The sequence below is a fragment of the Macrobrachium rosenbergii genome, chromosome 37, assembly GCF_040412425.1.
Source record: "Macrobrachium rosenbergii isolate ZJJX-2024 chromosome 37, ASM4041242v1, whole genome shotgun sequence".
NCBI lineage: Eukaryota > Metazoa > Arthropoda > Malacostraca > Decapoda > Palaemonidae > Macrobrachium > Macrobrachium rosenbergii.
Genome location: NC_089777.1, coordinates 6,642,499 through 6,657,011, shown reverse-complemented (window position 1 = coordinate 6,657,011; position 14,513 = coordinate 6,642,499).

Below are 14,513 nucleotides of genomic sequence, written 5' to 3'. Positions count from 1 at the left end.
AACAATCCATGCCAGCCACATGCGATGGGATTGCCACCACTCCTCACTCCCCTTGCTGGAGACAGAAGAAAAGGCTACTGAGAAGCATATCTGTATGTTGTATGGAACATATAATGTTGTAACAGCATGTCTGCAACACTCACTTGCATCAAGCCAGTTCCAGCGTATGATGTGTCATTCTTCAAAACTGTCCGTAGGTAGAGAAGAAAGGAAGGAAGGGAAAGGAAAGAGACCAGGCATCTCTCATTCCCTCTTCCACACTGTCATCTTAGGCAAGATACAAACTGTCCCACCAGGGACACTGGATGAGCTACAACAATTTGTTGGGCAGCCATCACTGGACCCAAGAAAAAGGTGTCCAAGGATCTGTGGGCAAAGTCCTTCGTGTAGAAGGAAGTGAAAGTGGTCTGATGAAGCCAAGAACCAGCATTCAAAATCCTATGAAAAGAAAGTTCTTAAATGCCAGAGAGGAACTTATTCCTCTGATATCATATAGGCTAGGTTAAGGACTCAACCACTTAGGCTAGGCTAAGTAAGCCACCAAGCCTAATTCCACCAAGTTCTTGAGGAACAGGAGATATTTCCTCATCTGTTCTTAGCCAAGAAAATCCAGAGGTGTGTTGAATCCTTTCTTGAGCTTAGAAGAGCTTCAACAGCAGTAGGAGTGATCACAGGTAAGGATTTAAACTTCAGAATTATATATAAATATTATTACTGAACTCATGAATGAGATCAATGACCACTTCTTAAGAGGAAAGAAAAATTTATTCTTCAAATCCTCCATTTCCAATGGTGAAGGTAAACACCATGAAGAAAAGAGAGAGAGAGAGAGAGAGAGAGAGAGAGAGAGAGAGAGAGAGAGAGAGAGAGAGAGAGAGAGAGAGAGAGAGAGAGAGAGAGAGGTCCAGACTGGAAACAGTAGATCTCTTCTCACAAAGTTATCTCCGCGGACATGTTAAAAGTCACATCCTCAGAGGTGAAAAGGTCACGTTTGTGGACGTGTTAAGAGTCGTGTCTGCAGACGTATTAAGAGTCATGTCCGTGGATGGGCTTGATAAAGTCACGACCACGGACGAGGGCAAATGGACGTGCCTCAGCCCTGGAACATTGGCTGGTTGTCGCCGACAAGTGTTGTTGCGACTGGCACGACCATGGAAAGGATGCATACAGCCTTGGCTGTGATTCGGGTGGTTGTGGATGCAATTCGGCTCCATTCTAGATGTCCACTGAAGGTATACAGTAAACCCCCCATATTTGTGGGATTTTCTGTGGAATGTATCTATAAATTAGTCACAGAAAATCTGGCAATTTACAGACTTTTTTGTCAGAAAATATTCACTAATTAGTGTATTTTGATGTTATTTTCATGACTAAATAAATTTTATGATAAAAAATTATTTACTAATTTTCAAATATTAAGATTAATAATAATAATAATAATAATAATAATAATAATAATAACAATAATAATAATAATACTGTACGATTAAATAACATGTAACTCAAAGAGAGAGAAAACTAGTTTTTCCCCCTCCACTCAGGGCAGACCCCGACCTCATTAAAGCAAAGATAGATGCTCAGAATTGATACTATTGAAATTATATTAAAGTACTATTGGAATTTTATTAAAATAATATATAAGTGTTTCAGGATAATAGTATAACTATTTTTCGAGGGTACATTTTATGATAAAATAATGATTTCCTGTACATACTAATTTTCAAATATTAATATTAAGTTTAATAACATTAAATAAAAATAACTCTCTCTCTCTCTCTTATTTAAATGAGAGAATTTTTCCGACATGTAATATGTACGTATGTTTCTTTCGTATGATAATAAATGATTTACCTAATAAGTACTCACTTTCAAATACTGTATTAAGATTAATAAGATAAATAATAATAACAATAATATAATATTTTCCATGCATTTGTGTAGTAAATTTTTTAACATTTTAAACAAACAAACAGTGACTTCCAGGGGAAGGAGTGTTGCCCTTAGAACCTCACAGATTTCAATCTTTTGATATTGTAAGCCATTATTCTCTGTCTGTCTGTCAGTCTCTGTCAGTCTGTCTCTGTCTGTCTGTCTGTCTCTATCTGTCTGTCTGTCTGTCTGTCTATCTCTGTTTGTCTGTCTGTCTGTCTGTCTCTATCTGTCTCTGTGTCTCTGTCTGTCTCTCTCTGTCTGTCTGTCTGTCTCTGTCTGTCTGTCTGTCTGGCTCTGTCTGTCTGTCTGTCTGTCTGTCTGTCTCTGTCTGTCTGTCTGTCTGTCTCTGTCTGTCTGTCTGTCTGAGGGAAAAGATACCGTTTGTGTGTGTGTGTGTTCATAGTGTTTTAAAAATGTGTAGTAAAGGTATTACTGTACATCTTTGGAAGACTAAAAACAAGCATAAATTTTTTTGTTGTCAAGGAGATTAAAGAGATAAACTCTCCTCTCTCTCTCTCTCTTTTCTTTCTTTCTCTCTCTTTTTCTTTTGCCCCAGCCAGCCTTGTTGAATATAAGTCGAAGAAGTAACTCTTCCTCTCTGCTTTGGCTGGAAGGCTTAGAAGTACGTATGTATATATTTTTAAGAGTACTAATTTAAGATGACTTTGGAATTATATTAATAATATAATTTCAGTAATAGGATAATAATTTAAGGTTTATTTGATGTAGGATGATACTTTAAGTATACATTTGTTATTTGAACTTTCAAGATAAGCAGTTATAAGCCTTTTTAGAGGGGGGTACCAAGTATTCGCGGATTTTAACTATTCGCAAGGGGGTCTGGAACGCATCCCACACGAATACAGGGAGTTTACTGCATCAATGCTCTTCGCTCAACAGAATGAACAAGGCAGTGAATGGATGGGAAATGATGCTTCAACACGGCATGGCCGCAGGCCATCCCATTCTCTTTTCAACCTTTCACTCAAGCCAGGTAGATGGTCTTTTCCCTGACACATTATCTTGAGACAACCCCCACACCCACCCCCCTGTGTGACTGGCATATGCCAATATACAGTCGTACATCTGTGCTGCCACGTCTGAATGTATAAGATGACTGACTGGTATGAACCAACTGTATGTACGTGCATGTCTTCAAGGACTCGGACATGCGACAGGACACGGTTGAGAAAGCTTGAATGAAAATCAGAGGACCTTCTGGAAGAGTGTGGAAAGTTGGTGACTAATGTCATGGACACTCGAACATCGAGTCGACATCAGTACTAAGGCGGAAACACATCAATGGAAGTGCAGAATCCCTCATGTACATCAAGAAAGGCATCATTTCTTTGGTTGGAAGTCCTTGAACACAGGAAGATGAACGTTGAACCTGGTCATGTCCATGGTTGTCTGAACTACAGGAACTAAGTCACGAACGTGCGAGTGTTGAGGCCACAAAGCTTCCAGAATCTCTCACATCCAACAAAGAAAGTGCATTAACTCTGGCTGGAACATCTGCTAGAATCTCCACTGCTGCTTCTATCTTGAACCATTTGGTGAGAATCATCGGCTTGGAGTTCCAAAGAAAACTGAGTGTCCTGCTTGAGCCAAACGCTCGAGACAAGCATCCTCCAAGTCTCGGATTTCTGAAGAAACCAAAGAACTTGGAAGGAGCTACAGAGTCATGTTCAGGACGAATGTTGGTCGCTCCCTCTACCCAAGTGACCGTAGAAACATGGGAGGAGGAGATACTAGTTTGGGGAATATTCCCTAAAATAGTATAATCCCCTCCATGACGTCACAGGAGCAGACGGCTCTTACCAAGGCAGAAATTAGTACATGTCAGGGCAGGAATAATCATATATTCTAATAAAATTGTGTGATAATACAAGTTTTTTCATACATGTGACAAGAGGGCAACCAAAGTGAAGGGCACTGGATGACAAAACATCGGAAGGGAGATGGGAAGCCACAAAGCAGATGAAGGCTACATTGGAAAAGCAGTCCATCTGAGATTGGTACCCCTGAATGATGATGTAGACTGCACATATGAGCCTGGAGAAGAAGAAAATATGGCATTGCCCCCACCATCCCAGGTGGGGAACAACCCCTTTCAGTCAAAGGAGAGCTGTTAATCAGCTCAGTGGTCTGGTTAAACTAAGATATACTTAATTTTAGTCAACACATAGATGATGCTCCCAGGCTCTGAAAGGAACACACACTGCTGACAGGTTTGGCTCGGTTCCTAGCTTCCACCACAGAACTATCGAGTTGGATGAGGTACAACAATTACATGAAGTGGCAAAACTGGGAGAGTGAAGAGAAAGTAGAGGGGTTCCCAGGATCTGAGCGAACACACCACCGTCTGACTTTGAGGCAAGCAGCAGGGCTGACAACTGTGGTGCAAGAAGACAGGGAAGTCCAGAGGCAAAACAAGATCTGAACTGTAGGGCCTGAAAGGAAATAAATACTGTAATATGCCTCCCCCCCTCAGGAAGGGAATAAATTTCCCATCCTGAGGGAAAGGAGAAGAAATATATATTCGCGTTCTCATGATTTGCAGACTCATATTTGCGGATTTCTCTGTGGAACGTATCTAACCATTATTCGTGGAAAATTCGCCCATTCGCAGTATTTTTCACTAAGAAATATTCACTAATCACTGTATTTTCATATAATTTTCATGACTAAATGCACTTTTTGTGATAAAACTTAATATACTCAGGTATAAGCATTTTTAGAGGGTTTTTCTTGTGTTTAAACTATCAAAATAGGCAGTTCTAAGTGCTTTTAGAGGAGTTTTAAGTACTCGCCGATTTTAGCTATTCGTGGGGGGCAGTACGCATCCCCCGCAAATACGGGGGAGTTTACTGTATATCCAAGGGATGGGAGTGAGCCATATGGCTCACACACACACCCCCCCCCCCCGGATGGGAAAGAGACAATACAGTAAATTCTAACTGGTCCGAGCATGTAGACAGGACCGACACAACCGCAGGAGGACTAGAACCATTAACATTCATGTTGAGGTAGTGGAGGAAAACTTGCTGTGTTATGTAAGACGAATTCTTGCATGAAACCCTCGGCTGCAACGAACCCGTAACGTCTCAACTGTCTGGATCTACATAACAACTGAAAGACTAAAACATTACCACATTCCCAGAAATTGTGTAGTTTGAATCGGAACATTATGTGTCTAAAAAAGGAAATAATTAAACACACACCTAGAGGAAGGCGTTAGAGAAAGAACAACGATGTAAAGGGAAAAAACTCCCCACCTAATCCCACTACGCAGTATGAGTAAGTCCTACTCCTACTATGCAGTATGAGGAAGTAAATATATTGAAAACACAGAAACAGAACATATTGACATGTCTTAAAATATCAAAATACACAAATGTTTCAGTATATCCAAAACAATATTTCAAATTACAAAATGTAAAATATACAACAAGAGGAAAAAGGTATAACGGCAGGACAGAGAAGAAAAGCACGTCTTGTCGAGAGTGCGGCCAAAAGTAAATTGAAGAGATTGAATGCATACCAGTTGGGTGGTCGGTACATCCACCCCTACCATAGGTAACTGTTACCATAACTGCCTTGCATAAGTTTAACGGCAGGACTTGCCAGCTTCGCTGAAAGTTATCCACGTATGAAGACCGAGAGTTTGTATTCGTGTAGGAACAAAGATGATTTGGTGTTGTTTCTGTACAAAAGCAAAATATTCTTTACCAAAAGATAATCGTAAGACTAGAGTCACCCAATATTTTCTGGAAGTTCCATCAAAATCTGTTTCTTTAATTTACCCATAATCCTGCCAATAAATAGACAAAAAAAAAAAAAAAAAGATGATAAACTTAGTGGAGGTAACATGGGGGTGGAGAGGTCAGCCCAATTACATGTAAGTACAAATTTTAGTCTCCATACAAAGCATAATTTCAGCAAGTTATGTGACAACTTTGAGGTGGATGATGTTTGGTCCAGGTGGAAGGTAATTTATCAGCTTCTCAGCATTTTTGATCCAGGTAGAAGGTGATGTACAATTCTTCAGCATTTCTGGTCTAAGTGGAAGATGATATACTGGCTTTAAAGAATTTTTGGTCCTGGTGGAAGACTGTACCAGTTTTTCTGCATTTTAGTGCAGATGGAAGATGATGTACCAGCTCTTCAGCAATTTTGGTACAGAAGAAAATGATAAACCAGCTTCTCAGCTGTTTTTGGTCAAATGGAAGATGATAACCCAGCTCTAGCATTTTTGGTCTTGGTGGATGGTGATAACCAGCTCTTAACCTTTTGGGTCCTAGTGTAAGAAAATAACTGGATCTAAAGCGACTTTGGTCTTGCTGGAAGATGATGTACCACCTCTTCAGTATTCTGGTCCCTGTGGAAAATGATATACAAGAACATTCTTGGTCCAGGTGGAAGACAACAACCAGCTCCTCAGCATTTTTGGTCCAGGTGAAAATGATATGTCAACTCGTGCATTTTTAGTCCTGGTGGAAGATGATATGCCAGCTTTTCAGTATTTTTGTTTAAGTGGGAAAGAATGTACTGGCTCTTCAGCATTTTTTGCCTGGGTGGAAGATAGTTTACCAGCTCTTCAGTATATCTGGTACAGATGTAAGAGTACAAACCATCTGTCAAGCATTTTTGTGCAGATGGAAGAGGATATACCAGCTCTTCAGCATTTTTGGTCCAGTTTGATGTTGATATACTAACTTTCAGCATTTTTGTCCAATTTAAAGTAAATTTGGAAATAAGTACTGCACTATCAAGATATTTTCTTATAAGGGTCTTGTTAATCCATTAATCAAAGATTAAAACAAAGGACAGGAAGAAATGGGGAGTTTGCAAGCTCTGCCAACCATGATTTAATGCAACAAGAAGACAAGGCAAAGTTGAATCATAGCATTTTAGCATACAATATATTCAAACTTGGTTAAACAGATAATGTCCTAACCATATGAGCACTGACATCATACGACACTGATTTACAGATCAAAAGTAAAACACTTCTAAGGTAGCCAGAAGGATATGGAGCTTCCACAGACACTTCCATATTGCTATAGCAATCCTTCTTGTGATAATTAAATGCATGAGTATCACCTGACCAGATCCACTGATATGGGTCTTTCCTTAGACACACAAGGATGTACAATCAACCCTGATTTTACTACTGGGTTGCAATTCATCATGACCAACCATAAATCGAAATATGAATCTAATGCATTTAACATTAACAAAGATCAGGTATGCTTCCAGTGATACTTAGCCACTCACCTCATCAGTCTGTATCAAATCTTCTGGCCTCCAAAACTGGCCAGGCACAGGCCTGGCCATGGCTCAATGTCAGGGCTGGAGTGATCATCAGTGCCTGATGAAAACTTGGAGGGGACAGGACCCATGGAAGGCCTGGGAAGGGGATCAGGAGAGAGGTCCTGTCCTAGGAGGAGGTCATAGTCTCCAGAAATCTTACTGGCTACTTCAAGCGTACAAATCCTACTTTTGCGGGGCCTAGTGACCCTCAATCAGACCGTCGGGAGTGTCAGCCTCCAATTTTAATACCTACAACAGTTACAGGCTTGTTATCTTCAAATGATGACCCCATTGTGTACCTTGTCTTGCCTTATAAGGGAGACTTGAGGACCAGTGTCTCTAAATGCAGAGACCTGTTGAGTGTGATAATGATCTCGAGGAGGTGCAACAGAAATAGGCCCTTCAGCTGGGGTCCTGACAAGGATGAAGGAGTGGCCACCAGAACCATGACAATGGCAGATTTCCTTCTAGGACAACCCTTGAAATTCAGGGAATATGGTACTGCTTACAACTGTGACAAAAAACTTTGCTATAACAATCTCTATGAGGAGCAGTTAAGGGGAGCGCACTCTTCGATTTTTGATGAATATTTTTGAAATTTAAAAAAAATGGTTAAATGGCCGTAAGATATGAGCAACACCTTCGTTATCACGTGATCAAGGCATTTTTTCAAAATATTAAAATTGATGGGGTTTTGGGCCTTCGCCCCCCACACGGCGAGGTAGGGCTGACGTTTGGCTCCTAATGACTATTGTCATTTTTTCCTTTATTTGCCTAATTTATTAATTATTTTGATTTTTATATCACCTTATCTCCTACGTCTGGCAGCGTATGGCAACAACAATGGCTTGTTCCTTGGTGAATGCATGGTAGGAGACAGGGTTGCCTCCAAACGTTGAAAGCGGGTGGTGGGCAACTTTTTACTCTTGAACAATTTTTCCGCTATTTGCGGTGTTTTTTGCCTTTTTTTTTTTACATCCAGTAACTCTAAATACAATCTATATACTTTCACCTTCAAAAATACGCTCACAGTTGATGAAATGAATAAAGGATTATGAAAAGGGAGTATATGATGACAAGTTCATTATATCAAATCTCAGTTAGATAAAATAGTGTCGGGTATTATGTGCAAGGTAGGAGATTGCAGGGGTAAAGTTCAGGTCGAAGTCTCTGCCAATAGATGGGACACTGATATTTTAATGAAGTGCCAATCGTGTAGGTTTACAGTTAGTGCCCCAGCAAAGCGAATTAGCAATGGAAAATCTCAGCACCATCAATTGAGTGAAATAAATATTGAGGAAATTGAACACAACTTTGGCTATGAGAAATTCAACTTACTAACACATCTGTTTGGCACAAGTGAAAGTATAGAAGAAGTTCTTCATTCGAGAGACAAAAAGGCTTGAAAATCAAACTCCAAGGACCAAAAAGACCAAACAAGTGAAAAAAACGACTGAAAATAGGTCAAGAATATCAGCCTGGTAGCTACTAAACTTTTAGTTTCTTAGTTTCAAACCAGGCAACAATGCGTTAGGTGGTACTTGATGATACCCTAGCCTCGAGCAAATAATACCCCTTTTTATAAAGGGGGGGGGTGACCTGGAGCCAGAAATCAACCAAAATAATGCTATAAGATAAGTTTTTTCTACGAGTACCAAAAAAACCACTTGTTGACCTTTACGGTCGTTTTTCTGTTCTCACTTTTTTGCACTTCAAACGCGAACTACTTTTTTACTTTTAGGTCAACTTTAAAGTTAAATATACCATTGGAAAGAGGAAAGAAAGACGAATATTTGTTTGGGGCTAGTTTTCTTAGGTTGACGAGGAACCCGTGATAATCAAATTATACAAATTTTGGGGGGGAAAATCCCCCCTCGCCCCCACCAAAAAAAAAAAAAGAAGTAGAAAAACATACTTTCTGTGTATAAAGCCGCATTGCAATAGCTCTAAAAATGAAGGAGGTGAATCATTTTTAATTTTTTTATGTTTTTTTTATTTTTTTAATAAAATCCAAAATAATCATCCGATCACTCAAATTTTTTCTGGAACATCACCTTATATGTATGTATAACATAAAAATTTCATAAAAATCAGGGCATTATTTCTATGTAAGCGTGTGCTCCCCTTAAGGTCTATGTAGGCTGGGAGTTCTGGTTAGAGGGGGCTTTGATATGGCTCCCTCTTTAGCTGTACACTGGGCTTCCACATGCCTTATTTTCTTGCAATAGTTACACACAAGTGGATTTGAGAGGTGCCCATTCTTCAGTCGGACAGACAAGGTAGTGGGGTCAGGAGAGACTATGCGCCTATGGGAGGTGCTGGAGGATGGGTGGTACGTCTCATATCATCAGCCAGGCATCAGCAGTTGGTGAATAATCTTGGCTGTTTCTCGTTAATGTACAGAGCCGGGTGCATAATGGAGGAAATCCTCAAGTTGGAGTCGATTTAATAAGTCCTCAGACTCCTTGCACTCCAAGGCATTGACCCACCGCTGCAAGGTGCAAGACTTTTTGTAGCACCAGTTGGACCAAGTTTGACCGACCTCCTTTGGAAGACCCTGCCATCTTTGTCTCCAATGCTCGGTGTAACCTCATATGCTGTTGCTACGGCCTTCCTGACCATTTCAAGGTTTCCCTTATCATCATTTTCCAGGGAATTTAGGGTGTCCTGTTGCTTTCCGGCCATGTGTTTTGCTAGGATCATGGCCTCCTCTGTGTCTGTCAGCTTGTACTCCAAGAAGAGGGTTTCCACCTGGTCCAGCCATGCCTCTGGCTCTGTCATTCCAGGGAGGTATGAGGCCATTCATGTTGGATATGATGGCATGAGAGGAGGCCATGGATGGATTAGCGGCACGGCATTGGGTCAATACCAGGGCACTGTCCTGTTTTAATTTCTTGAGCTCGAGTTCCTTCTCCTTCAAGGCTACCTCATACTGCCGCTCCTTTTCCTTCTCTTGGGCCAAGGCTAACTCACGCTATCTTTGCTATTCTTTCTCTTCCCTTTCCTTTCTCTCTTGATGCTCCTTTTCCTCCCTTTCCTTTCTCTCATGGCGCTCCCTTTTGGTACACTTCTCCTTCTCTTCTTGTCTCAGCCGTTCCAGCTGCAACTCATACTCCCTTTCCTCTGCCCTGGCTTTCTTAGTGGCACCTACCTGCTCTTGGACCCATTGGGTCAGCTCTGTTCCCTTCCCTATGTCAGCGAAGGTTTTATATTTCTCGGCAGACATGTTGCTAATGCTTAGAGCGGGGTCTGATCTTCTCCAAAAATGCCTAAAATTTTAGGATGGCCACATAAATAATTGCATGCAAAAATGAAATGGCACTGAATTGGTCAGAGCATATGCAAAATAAGGAAGTGGGCTGGTCTAGGCTACACTTGCAAAACGGAGAGTACCTATGAGGCAACTCTAAACGGCAGTGTACCTTGATAGACTACACTGGAGTGGAAACATCCCTTGTAACACTGGCAATGTTGTGCAAGTTGGTTCCAAAGAACTAAGTATGTGGCACTCCACGGGATTGGCACACAGGTGCAGATGGCACTAAAGGTGTGAACTGGTTGTGGATAACATGCACACAGACAACACTGGCTATAGTGCAGAGGTTATGGATTCTGCAGAATGGAGGTATGACACATTACAGGATTAGCACGCAGGTGTGGGAGAGTTCCTAGTACCACATATTTAGTTCCTAGGAACTAAACATGTGGCACTCTACATAATTTAGCTCGTAGGTGCAGAATGGCATGCAATGCAAGCTTTGTATGGAAACAGAAAGTGAGTTAAGGCACAAAATGTGCAGCTTGTTCACGAAGAACGGGTAGCTGTTACTATATAAAGCCATGAAGGAAAAGAGTACTGTTTATCCAGAAGAGGGTGGGAAGAAGATAACATCTACCAAACAAGAGGGGAGTATAGACAGACAAAGAGGGGAACAATGAGAAAGGAAGCGATTGCAAAGGGAGAAGCCATGAGAGAGTGGTATGAGGTGATTGGAACACCAGAGAGAGAAAAGATAATCTACAGAATTGCAGAAGCAAGAAGAAAAGACAGGCAGGATGTAGGAGAGGTAGGAATTATTAAAGATGAAAATGGAAATATTTTAACTGAGGAAGAAGAGGTCAAGAGAAGATGGAAAGAATATTTTTCACAACTATTAAACACTAAGAAAGAGTGTGAAGAACTGGAAAATGTTCCTCTGGTAGAAGGATACTAGAAAGAATAGTAGAAGGAAGGTTGAGAGATTTGATAGCTATACATGAGCAGCAGTTTGGGTCTATGAAAGGAGAGAGCACAGTGGATGCTATTTTTATAGTAAGACAAGCCAAAGAGAAGTATTTAGAAGGCAACAAGAAAGTTTACGTGTTCTGTGAATCTTGAAAAGGCATAAGACAGGGTACCAAGAGTAGTAGTTTATTGGTGTCTGAGGAAGAGAGAAGTACCTGAGAAGTTGGTAAGGTTAGTGAAAATGATGTACGAGGGGGCAAGAACCAGTGTACAGACAAAATGTGGGGAGACTGAGGCATTCCCTGCAAAGGTTAGCCTCCACCAGGGATCAGCTCCAACCCCATTCTTGTTCCTTGTCATTATAGACACTTTGATATCAGAATTAAGGAATAACGAAGAACGGGGGAACTGATGTTTGGTGATGATCTGGTCATTATAGGAGACACAAGAAGAGCTGCAAGAAAGGTTTTTAGCATGGAAAGGAGCCCTAGAAAAGAAAGGATTGAAAATGAACATTGGAAAGACAGAGCTAATGATTAGTAGTAAGGAAGGACATGAAGAAGTAAACATTCAAGTGGAAGATGGTACATTGCTAAAACAGAACGATGAATTTAACTACTTGGGATCAATAATAACTGAGGAGAGGTACTGAGAAAGCAGTGAGACAGAGTGAAAGAAGCATGGTGAAAATGGAGCCAAGTAACTGGAGTTGTTTTGGACAAGGAAATGGCATTAAGGCTCAAAATGAAGATTTATAAGACAGTTATCAGGCCCATACTATTATATGGGGCAGAAACTTGGGCATTTAAGAGGAAAGAGGAGGGACTGTTGGAAAGAATTAAGATGAGGATGGTGAGATGGATTGCTGGAATATCACTACTGGAAAGGAGGGAAAGTCAAGATATAAGAAGAATGTGTGGTATACATAATGTAAAGGAGAATACTAGGGAAGCTCGACTGAGATACCAAGGCCATGTAATAAGAAGAGAGGAGGTGGAACCAACCAAGAGAGCTAAGAACATGCCAGTGATGGGGAGGAAGTGTGGGGCGTCAGCGGATCAGATGGATGGATGTGGTGAGGAGGGATATGGGTGAGGTGGGACTGGGGGAAGAAGATGCAAGGAATAGAAACAGATGGAGAAAGCTGACTCGAGCGGCCGACCCTGCTATACAGTGGGACTAATGAGGTTGAAAGAAGAAGAAAAAAGTATACCTTAGTTTTACCAGACCACTGAGCTGATTAACAGCTCTCCTAGGGCTGGCCCGAAGGATTAGACTTATTTTACGTGGCTAAGAACCAATTGGTTACTTAGCAACGGGACCTACAGCTTATTGTGGAATCCGAACCACATTATAGCGAGAAATGAATTTCTATCAGCAGAAATAAATTCCTCTAACTCTTCATCAGCCGGCCGCGGGAATTGAACTCCGGCCCATCGAATGACAGTCTGAAGCGCTTATCTGTACCATTTATGACAAGATATAAAGTATGGTATCTTGAGAATTTATTGTAAATTCTTTAACAATACTATATAGAACACAATATATACATCATCCACATTCAATCTGCTTATTTTTCTGCAAATGTTACAGACTTATCTGAAAATACATGCAAATCTGCATCATAAAGTTCTTCTTCAACATCCTCTTCATCTTGGAAAAATGTTGGGAATGGTGGGTGGTTTTCTGCATTGACCTTTCGAGTTGGTAAGGAGCAGTCATATATGTTAACGTAGCTGCCAACTGACCCTGGGACAGATGGGCCACTTACCCAAAGGACATTGTGTCGTGTGTTGATACGCCATATCTGGATGAAGAAAAATTTTATTCACTATTTCCTAGTTTTAAACAATGAATTAAACTTCTGTAATTTCACTTTCCTCCAATATATTTAACATACTTAATGTATAGCCAACAGGAATTGCTGTAAATACTCTCATCTTATTTAGGAAAAATAATTCTAGAAGGAATATTCATACAAAATATGAGACAAATGTTCTGGACACATAAGATACCTTTATATTTTAAATCTTCATTAGTAAACACATTAACATTATCATTATATTTCAAACCTGCATTACAACTTTCATTATGGAAGAAAATATTCAAGCTTTATGAGCAATGCACAGGAAATGTGCAAAAATGTTATTTTTCATTTCTAGAAAACATGTCTTAAATAAGATATACCAAAACCTTAATGCATTTCATCAGCTTCTTATGATCTTTAACTACAAATAACTACTGCAACATTATAACATTACACTCACTTCCATTTATATAAACAATACAGTACTTAGAATCATGCTCACAGAATTCAAATACTGTTTTCTTATTTCATTAATTTTACTGAATTTGAGATTACAGTACATGGTACAGTAGTATAACCTGAATGCTGATCCAGAATTCTTAATTCTCCAAAGGATGTTTTTACTATTAAATGTATAAGGCAGCTTATAACTAGACAATGGAGTCCAATTTCTGGACTCAGTCAACTAGCCTGAAGGATTTACTCATTTATGAGGGTTGAAATTTGGAGCAAGACATGGTTTCAAAAGTTGCACAGCTAGGGGGGAACGGTCTAAACGGAAAAGATGAAAATTACAAAGGACAGCAATACAGTTACAGCCAAAGTGACTCTGCCAAGAACTTCAGCACTGCTTATGGTTTACTGTGCAAGGTTCACTTACTGTAAGTTATACCCTTCTATGGGTAGTAATATTAAAATAGCAATAATTTCTCATATAGAAGTTATTACATTTCTCTCATTTACCAATCATAATTCCACCAATTTTACTGATATTTCACACACAATAAGCCGTTTTAAACTTGCCCAATGATGATACTAAATTTGGCAGACTGTTTCGATGACACAAAAACTAAAATAACAAAAAACTTCACAAGAAATTATATTTAATATTTCAATGAATGGGTTTACAGGTTATTACAAGGAATTTGTACCATATTAGGTTTCATTCATGTAAAACAATTAATATAGGGGGAGTATTCATTGTGATTATTTTTTTAGTTGAAAGGGGGAAAA